The following is a 10,231-nucleotide window of genomic DNA, read 5'->3' on the forward strand; positions in this document are numbered from 1 at the left end:
TGCCTGCTTCTCCCGTATGAGTCTGGGTCCCTAGAGACTCGCCCAAAACTGGAGCTCAGAGCCTGAGACTCCCTCCTGATTGAAAACGACAACTGTGCCTTCAGCCGCCACCCCGCTCCACATGCACCTCCGCACCTTAGTATTTTACTTCCGCACTGCGCCTCCTCTGAGTCTTGGTATGCTTTTCTCTTTCCTTCTAGTTGTAGAATTTCCACTCAGCCAGCCTTCCTGTGGTTCTGGATGATGTCTGTTCTGTCTTTTAGTTGTATTTTTGAAGTGGTTGTGTGAGGCAGCAATCTTCGGTGTTTACCTATGCCGCCATCTTCCAGACTACCTTTTAAATATATATGTATAGATAGGGTGCCCCCCAAAAATGTGTACACACTTTGAATAGTTATTAGTTCTAATTGATTACATTTGAAAATAAAGAAACATCAATTGAGCTATCAGAAAAAATGTGTATACATTTTTGAGGGGACACCATGTATTTTTATAAAATGTTTATTTGTTCACATTCTGCTTTCTAAAGACCACATTTGGATGATTTGGTTTCTTTATGTTATGCCTCTCCTTAGTATCTTGACTATGCTGACACTACCTAACGATATTTGTTTCTGGAAGATGTGAAAAATGTGGAGAAATGAAAAAGAGAGGAAACTTTCTTGGTAGGAAATTCCTTACAAATTGCTTGTTTATAACAAAAGGATTCAAATCATTTTTTTCCCTAGATACTCATTATTGGGGAGCATGTGTGTGTATTTTCTTGGAAAAAGCTATGATTTAAAAACCTCTTTCCTGACATACTTTATCAAAATTGTACTTAATTATTAAAACGTTCAAAAGCAAATAACAATAAAGAAAAGAAGATACGTATAATCTTTTTTTCAAATGAGATCATTTAAAAATTTTAATAAAATTATATAGGTTTTATACTAGAAACTGAATCTTCAATTCAGCAAGTAATTATTCTTGTTTTGTTTAGGAGGAAGAAAATTGTTACATTGTAAATTTCAAGTTTTATTTCTTCTAAAGAAAATACTTTTTAATGGCAAATGTGCAGCATACTGAAAAATATTTTATCTTATTGATTCAAAGAAAAATAACTTCCAGGTAAAATCTAAATACAGGTAACAATCTTAGTGAAAATTTACCACAAGCCGACTTCTTTTTTAAGGATTTTTGGGACTCTAAATACGAGCTCTGAAGAGGGAATAAAAAGGTCTGAAAGAAAATACAATAGGTTCAAGATAATAGCAGTCAGGAAAAGGATTAAGTTTAGAGATGGTGGTTGAGCTTTGCAATGAAGAAATTTCATTTATATTAATTTAAGGCCATAACTCATAACTTCAATTTAAATTCTACTTTGCCCCTACTAAGTTTGGAAACCATTCAGATATAAAGCCCATGTAAGAAAAGATAATGATCATGCATATGAATATCCATATTTTTAATATCAGCACCAAAATATATATATAACTTTCACTACTCTTTCACTCAAATATGAAATATAGGCTTTATACGGTTTTCAATATGACTTATTTTCAAGTACATTTTTTCACTTATTTTCTAAGTAAAGAAATATACACGAAAAGATTTCATACATAGAAGGACTTCTGAAATGTAGCATTAGTGAAAGAAAGAGATAAACATGATATAAAAGACTTTCACAGAACTGATCATGTCTCTTGATTGAGAGATGCTTGTTTTTTCTTAAAGTTTTGAATAGATTGTCTGGTATCACAAAATGACATGCCATTATATTTAATACTGTGACAATGTCCCAAAGACAAAGTCAGAGATGCAGCATTTTCCTGTACCACATTTAAAGCTGGGGGGGAAAAAAAAGGCACTCCATGGAGAACCCATTGTGCTACTGTGAATACCAGGTGTGGCCATGTGAATACCAAGGTGAGAACAGCAATGCAGGCTTTCATGAGGAATACAGACCAACACATCTGCAGGTGCCTCAGTGGGTCCCGGAATCCACCCAGTGATTACATTGACCTGGTAGTAAAGAGGTCTTCATTCATGCTTTTAATCTTCTGCTCTGGAGATTTTATTTATGAATGTGAACTTAGCTTCAGTACTCATGGGTTTCTAAATTTGGAGATTAGACAGACATTGGAATAGTAATTGGAGAGTCATGTGTGTTTTTAAAAATCCAATGCAATAGCAAATTATTTTGGAATTCTTCTTTACATATTGGCAAGATTTTTTTGAGCTAGGTTTATTTTTAATTTTTTTTTTTGCTATTGCCTTTTATGTTTATGCATTGGTTTATCACGTTAATCAGTTTAGGGATATTGACCAACTCCTTCAAGTACCATTAAAAATGCTCTGTGTTGTATTTTGGTTAAACTCGGATTCCTGGATCTAGGTAAAAACTACCATGAAGTACAAAAGGGTAAAAAATTCTTAGGATATAAGGGTTTGTTTACTGGAGAGCCACAAGTTAGCTCTTCTCAAGATTTTGTTGATCTTTGAAGGTAGCCCCTAGTACAGGATATTAAATCAACTATTTGTGGTGTAAGTATAGTTATTCTGAAAGGCAGTGGAGGGTAGCACAATTTGCCACCCCAAAATAAGCCGCTTTTGCGTATTGATTATTTTAAGGTGTAGCACTTTAAAAACAGCAAATGCAGAGAGAGGCTTTATCTGAACTTCCCTTATCTTCCTAAAGACAGGTCCTTCAAAAGGAACTCAATTGTCATAAATTCCCTCTCCAGGAGTTTCATCAATCAGGGAAAATAAACTCTCATCACAGGAGCGAAGACTGGAAGTCAGTCCATACTTCACCCAGACAAACTTTGTCACAAACACCATTCCTCCCATCTGTCTTCCAAAGGTCCATTAATCTTTCCTAAAAATCATTTATTCTCCTTTAAGGGGCCTGTACTCCCTCATCCCTTTCCCTATTAAGACAACATTGAAGCCTGAATTCTAAACCACCTCTTTGAGCAACTCGTTTTTTTCTAGTATCTCCCAGGTATACATGAATTGTGCATGTTAATAAACTTGTTTTTTTTTTATTTTTCTCTTATTAAACTGTCTTTTATTTGAGGGAGGTCTCAGCTAAGAACTCAGAAGGGTAGAGGGAAAATTATTGTTTCCTCCCTACAGCAGGACACCATAAAAGTTTTAACTATTAAACAATAACATTGCTTATATTAAGTGACAGCCTCTGAAAATTTCATTACCAGTTCTATGTAAAAATGGGAATGGGACAGAAGTAATTTGATGGGAAATCTATGTGTATCTTTATTTACAATCAGATTTCTGAGAATCTGACCCAAATGGCAACTACTAAAATTAAAATATAATTATTCTTGGATTCTTACAGTCCACTAAAGACTACATGCATATGAAATTTCTCTCATCTGGAAGAGTTCAATAGCACACTAGCAGCATTTTTTAATTGCTTTCATTATTATAGTAAAACATACTCATTGTAAAAATCTCAAGCTATTCGAAGGATAAAAAGCAAAAATTAAAAGTCTCTTTACTTAAAAAAAAAACCCTGTAGTTTTACTCCACTTAGATTCAATACTCTTTAGTTTCCTATGCATCCTTCCCAAATTCTTAAATCTTGCAGTAATTTTTAACTCTCCTCAAAAGATATAATTATCTAGTCATGGGCTAAAATGAAAAGAAATTAGTAATGAGTACAACACATTTAAAGTAACAATTAGCAACTTTCTCAGGGAGAATCTTTTTGTTTCTTGTGCATACATAGAGGTAATATGTGTAAATAATTATATAGGAACTAGGGGCCCAGTGCATGAAATTTGTGCATGGGAGGGGGTCCCTCAGCCCGGCCTGCACCCTCTCACAATCTGGGACCCCTTGGGGGATGTCTGACTGCCAGTATAGGCCCGGTCAGGGCCTATACCGGCAGTCGGACATCCCTCTCGCAATCTGGGACCGCTGGCTCCTAACCACTCGCCTGCCTGCCTTCCTGATTGTCCCCAACCACTCTGCCTGCCTGTCTCATCACCCCTAACCACTCTGCTTGTCTGCCTGATGCCCCTAACTTCTTGCCTGCCTGCCTGATTGCCCCTAACTGCCTCTGCCTCGGCCCCTGCCACTGCAGCTTCGTCCAGAAGGATGTTCGGAATTATGTCCAGAAGGCTGTTTGGCTGTCCAGTCTAATTAGCATATTACACTTTTGTTATTATAGATAATATAACTATCACAAATGATCCAAAGTTACTCAAAAGGGAACCTTACAAGTTTCTAGAAAATTACTGCTTACCCCCTGAAGGATTTCTCACTCATATAAGAAAATTTTAAAAAATTATTTTAAATATTAAATTTGAGTGTTTTATATAAATATCTTTATTTTAAACTCTATTTTGGAAAAAGCAACAACAACTGTTTGGGGATTAAATAAAATCCTGGCTGCTTTTAAAACAATTTGTGGAAATCCTGGGTGTTTGATAGATAAATGTTTGCCCACTCAAACCATCTGCATCACAGTTTTAAAAAAAAAAATCACAACAGTAAGTTATAATATTGCACTATTGCAATATAAATAGAGTTGTAGTATTCATTCCAAAATACAGTTTCCCAAAAAGCCAAAGATTTCTGAAGAGCAGTACAACTAGCCCAGACATTAGGAAATCCCTTTAAGAACAAACAAAAAAGTTTATAAAAAGCATTTTTTCATCCTAATGTATGAAGAGCAGGAAAGTAAGGTAAAAAAGAATTATTATGCAGCAGGGGTGAGATTCCAAATCACTTAATTATATCCAATTTATCTTCCTCTGCCATGTATATTAATTTCAAACAGTTCTTCATATTGAAATTAAGGATTTCTCAAAGTTATTAATAACTAATCTGAACACATACATGAATAATAAAATAGTTATTCATAAGTATTTATTGACTTTCTATAGATTACAATGAAATTACCTGAAAATAAAGACAAATTGATAAATGATAACATAACAAATAATTTTATAATGAACCTGACTTCCTGCTAAGAAAAAAAAAAGAGTATTCATTTTTGGCAGGATAAGGAATCTTAGAGGACGCATAGCTCTGGGGGTATTTCCCTATCTTGGTCTACAGGTTTTCTGCAGCAAACACACTTATGATAGCTTTTCCTCCGTTAATTTTACAGAGAACATACTTGAAAGCTATACCCTATGCCTATAAACACATATACGCCCATGCTTCCTCCCTATTCTTCATCACAGACAATCACTAGGAATCACCCGTAGCTGTTTGCTGGAGAACATGTCTACCTGAGCCTTGGTAATACATCCGGTCTCTAGCAACACTCACATGGAGAGATGTGGGAAAATCAACTTATCCAAGTCTTGTTTTGCCTTTGACTTCAAAGGCCTCAGATCTGGAATGAGCTTTGTGGGATACAAAAGGAAGGGAAGGATTTGGCCAAGAGAACAGAAGAGTGAGATCAAAGTACAAAGCTGTGAGAAAGCCTGAAAAACTCTTCATTGCACTTCAGGGCCACTGGCTCTGCACGTAGAACAAAACCAAAGTCACCCAGACTTGTCAACTGAGTGAAGAAGCCAATGAGGGTAAAGATGGCATTTTAAATGTTTTAATAGAATGGTTGAACTTATTTAAGCATGAGGAATTTTTTCTCTTGATCCAAAGCCAAAGTAAACTGGTGTATATTTTTGAATACTGCAAATTCTTATTTGCCATTAATTTTGAATGTGGAGAGTAACAATTCAAGTATGCTCGGGGTAAAAAAAATAAAAATCAATATAGTGCTTATTTGAATTCTAAAAATAAACCAACCTTTTACATATATAAAAGTATAGTCTACCTTCTTTGTACTATATGTATTTATTTTTCCAGTAATGCCACTGTCATTCAAATATTTTTTGAATTCTCTTTATAATGAAATTGGGACCTCTGAAGAAAATTTTCCCAAATTTTGACAGGTTTTTAGTGGAAATATTTTGTTCTGGCCGCAGACTAATATATCTCCCTCATGTGATTTTTTTTTAATTTTTAAATATAGATATAAAAATAAATAAAATAAAATCACCTACAATTCCTTTACCACATTAAACTTTTAATATCTATTCTTCCAGAATGTTTCTATGAATCTGTCATGTGGTGATAATATTTTACAAAATGGTATCATTCTATATATGCTATATTTTACTTATTATATATGTTATATATAATGCATATATACCTATATATTTAATTATAACATACGAAGCAGCACTGGGATAATTCTTAGTCTGTTATAGAACAAAATGGGTGCTGAACAGGAAGTGAAAGGGCTGTCAGGAACATCACGCAGCCAACTTGGGGAAAATGGGGAGTTACTAAAGAAAGGGAGGTAGGACAGAACGGAGTGTTTGAAGATAAATACTTGGCCGGCTAGGGTGGACTAGAGAGGAGAGGCAAGGTGCCTTGGCTCAAGACTAAACTCTTGCCAGAGGCTATAATTAATTTTAATCATTTTAAGAGCCATTTTGCTAAATTACCTTTTGGTTTTTGCTTCACTACTTTTCATAAGTAGTGCTGACTCATCAAGGTTAATTCCACCCTTGGAGTTTTCTGATTTTTTCCTCCTAAATGAACAAGTTAACATCATACAAAGGAGCTTAATATCTTAAAATAATCCCTCTACTGAAAGGAAGCAGCGCAAGCTTGCCAAAGTCCACGCTAACTGGGGTAATTGCATCTCATCCCCTAGTATTTTGAGCATAATAATCACCAGCTCCACCTCATCCTGCCTCCGTGACAGCCAGAGGGAAACACATTATAGGAAAATCACTCCCAGTAGTTATAATGGATTCAAAAGCAGGACAGAAACATCATGACTAATTACAACAACAACAAGAAAAAGATAATTAGGTGAGAGAGAGAGACAGAGAGGTATTTGTTTATCTAAGCTTATTGAAGTATAGTACTGGACCAAAACTTTTTTGGGTTAGTTGCCATCAATAATTGAGAGAATGAGAAGATGTCTATTTAAGACTGAATGCTAAGCAGGTGAAGACTAAATTAAGTCATGATGAATTGCTATTATTGGTCCAGTGTCTTTATGTTGCCTGGATAGTCACTGGGAATATATGCAAACAAATGGACTTAATAATTTATACAGTCTATATATATAAAAGGCTAAGTGACCATCCAACTGTCTGACCATCCAGTAGCTATGATGTGCATTGACCACCAGGGGGGCAGACGCTCAACACAGGAGCTGACAAGCTGTGGTCACTTGGCAGCGGCGGTTCTTGGGTGATGCACCCCAGAACCAAAGAGGAGGGAGCCCGATTCCTTGCAATTCCTCTTACATTCTGGGACCCCTCGGGAGATGTTGGAGAACCAGTTTTGGCCCAATCCCTGCAGGCCAGGCCAAGGGACCCCACCTGCCAGAGGGACCCCGCTCACTTGGCCGGCTGGGGAAGGATCATGGGAGGTTGGCTTCAGGGCATGTCCGCCCATCTTGCCCAGTCCTGCCCCTACTGCCACCACCCGGGACCGCCTGCATTAGTCCCTGCACCGGAGGGACTAATTTCCTTTCAATGTGCACAAATCCATGTATTGGGACACTAGTTCTCAATAATTCTATTGGCCATGAGGGTGAAATCTGATGTATTCAAACTCAAAGTCATTTATGTGAAATTGCTTCACTAAAAATTATCTATTGAAGTCATGTTAAATGGTCTGGCCATTGATTTGCATTGACCATCTTTAACTTCTATATATTAAAGTTCATTTAATATGTTTTTTATAATAGTTACTGCAAATTCAGTAGCCTCTTTCTTCAAAATTTGGCACCTTAAATTCCATTTACATCAATGTTGTTCCCAACTGAAAGGAAAAAAAATATTATAATTCACTTAATAAAATGCATTTCCTTTAAAAAGATTCATTGTCCTTTTCATGTGCACAAACTTGAACTTTAAAAAAATCTCCATATCAAAAAAACCTTAATTCTTTTTATGTGAATTTAAGGGTTTGAATCATAAACCCAGGAGGAAAACAAAGATAAGACCAGCTAAGTAAATATACCATCCCAAAGCAGTTAAAAAGGCAATTTCATTTTTACTCTTTCTTGCTATAAAATTTTCTTCATACCATTTGATCTGAGAAAACTTTCTGAATTCTAGGCTCAATATAGAAATGAGTTATTGCAAGCACTAAAACAAAGACATGACTTAGAAAGAAAGGGTTTCCATTCCAAAAATTCCTGCTATGCTTGTCCTTCGGTGGCATTAGACTTTCTATAACTTTAGAAAATAAACATGCTACAAACTGTCCTCAAAACTAATTTTAATGAATGAATTTGATACAGGATATAATATGATACATAAGCCTAATGTTATCCCTGCAGACCTTTTATTGAACTATCTTATGTCAAGTCTAAATACAGTATATAGAGAGAATTAAAGGTCTCAAGTAATCTCAAGAGAAGGCAATTACTTCCATGTTGAGTACCATTCACATGTTAAAATTATAGACACCCAAATGCAAAAGAAAGAAATTAGATACCTACCTTATACCGTTCTGAAAAAAATCACTCAAATTGGATCATAGTCTTAACTGCAAAAGCACAAGTGACAAAGTCAAAAAAATAAATTAGATTTCATCAAATTTAAAAGCGTTTTTGCTGCATTAGAATATCATGAAGAAAGAGAAAAACAATACACAGAATGAGAGAAAATGTTTTTTAAATCAATCTGATAAAGGTCTAATATCCAGAAAGAAATGGAAAAAACACACACACACTCCTGCAACTTAATCTAAATAAAGATAAACATCCCAATTAAAACGGGTATTCATTTTAATGGGCATTTCTCCTAAAAAGATATACAAGGTGCTAAGAACATGAAAAGATGTTCACCATCATGTGTCACTAGGGAAATGAAGTTAAAACCATAATGAGATAGCATTTCACAAGCACTAGGTTAGCTATTATTTTTAAAAAAGGCAGACAATGAGTTTTTCATGAGGCTGTAGAGAAGTTGGAACTCTCATACCCTGTTGGTGAGAATGTAAAATGGTGCAGCCACTTTGAAAAATAATGCATCAAAATGTTAAACATAGAGTTACCGTGTGACCCAACAATTCAACTCCTAGATAATAAATCCAAGGAAATTGAAAACATCTGTTCACGTGCACATAAATGTCTACCACAGCATTATTCATAATAGCCAAAAAGCTGAAACAGCCCAAATGTCCAAAAATTGGTGAATGAACAAACTGAATATGACATATTTATATCCATACAATGAAATAACATTGGTCAACAAAAAGAATGTATTAGTAATGCTCCAACATGTATCAACCTCAAAAAGATCATGCAAATCAAAGAGGCCAGATACTAAATGATTCCATTCACAGAAAGTGTACAGAACTGACCAACCTATAAAGACAGAAAATAAATTAGTGGTTATCTAGAGCTGGGCAGCAGTACCGGAGAGGGAAAGAAAGGTGGGCTAGTGGGAAGTGACTGTTAAAGTGCATACATAAGCCTTTGGGGGGGGATGATGAAAATGTTCTAAAATTTGATTTGGTGATGGTTGCACAATTGTGAAAATACACTAAAAACCATTGAATTGTGCATGTTAAATTGTGAAGTCTATACATTTAAATTATATCTCAATAAAACTGTTTTTTAAGGCATGCCTTTAAAAAGAAACTATGCAGAACAAATTATATCTTCAAGCCCTGCCTCTGAGACTGTATTCTCAATCATATGATGTTGCATACGTAGAATTCAATTTGATTATATATCTGGTCCTTAAAATTTTTTACTTCATCCTACACAAATCATTCTGCTATTCAACTACCAAGCAGAACTAAACTCCTTTGCTAAGGACACACACAAAAAAGCCACATTTATTCCTAAAGTAGGTGCCAAGAACATTGTTGGAGGGGAAGTAAAAGAAGACTAATGATGCTAGAAGCCAGCGGGTATCATGGTTGAAGGGAGTGCGGTGACCTTTCTGAATCACTGTAGTGGCATCCTGCAGAGACTTGGGGTTGGATTAGTGAACATTTTGGAATATACTAGCCCAGTCCTTCAGACACGTGTGCTGATCATCTTGCTGGTCCCAGTTGGCACACTGGTCTCAAGCCCACAACTGGGTCCAGGTAGGTCAGGACATGGCTGATAGACCATTGCTTTGGCCACATGGGAAACGAAGGGTTTTATGGCAGAAATCCAACGGGAGGAGGACAGTAGGCAGACAGACTGGTCCAGGAACCCAGAGTATGTCAGGAGGGTGGA

At 35.8% G+C, this 10,231-nt stretch overlaps 1 long non-coding RNA gene across 1 annotated transcript in view; it reads right to left on the reverse strand.

The window, feature by feature from the left end:
- Window positions 1–8,546, reverse strand: part of LOC107181697 — a 17,926-nt gene extending 9,380 nt beyond the window's left edge. Inside the window, exons 1-2 of the long non-coding RNA XR_001512387.1 lie at window positions 8,495–8,546; window positions 2,005–2,097 (exon numbers count right to left, since the gene is read on the reverse strand). This is a non-coding gene — a long non-coding RNA (uncharacterized LOC107181697). The remainder of the gene's footprint in view (window positions 1–2,004; window positions 2,098–8,494) is intronic.
- Window positions 8,547–10,231: the final 1,685 nt, after the last annotated feature.

This window comes from Myotis davidii, unplaced genomic scaffold, assembly GCF_000327345.1.
Source record: "Myotis davidii unplaced genomic scaffold, ASM32734v1 scaffold168, whole genome shotgun sequence".
NCBI lineage: Eukaryota > Metazoa > Chordata > Mammalia > Chiroptera > Vespertilionidae > Myotis > Myotis davidii.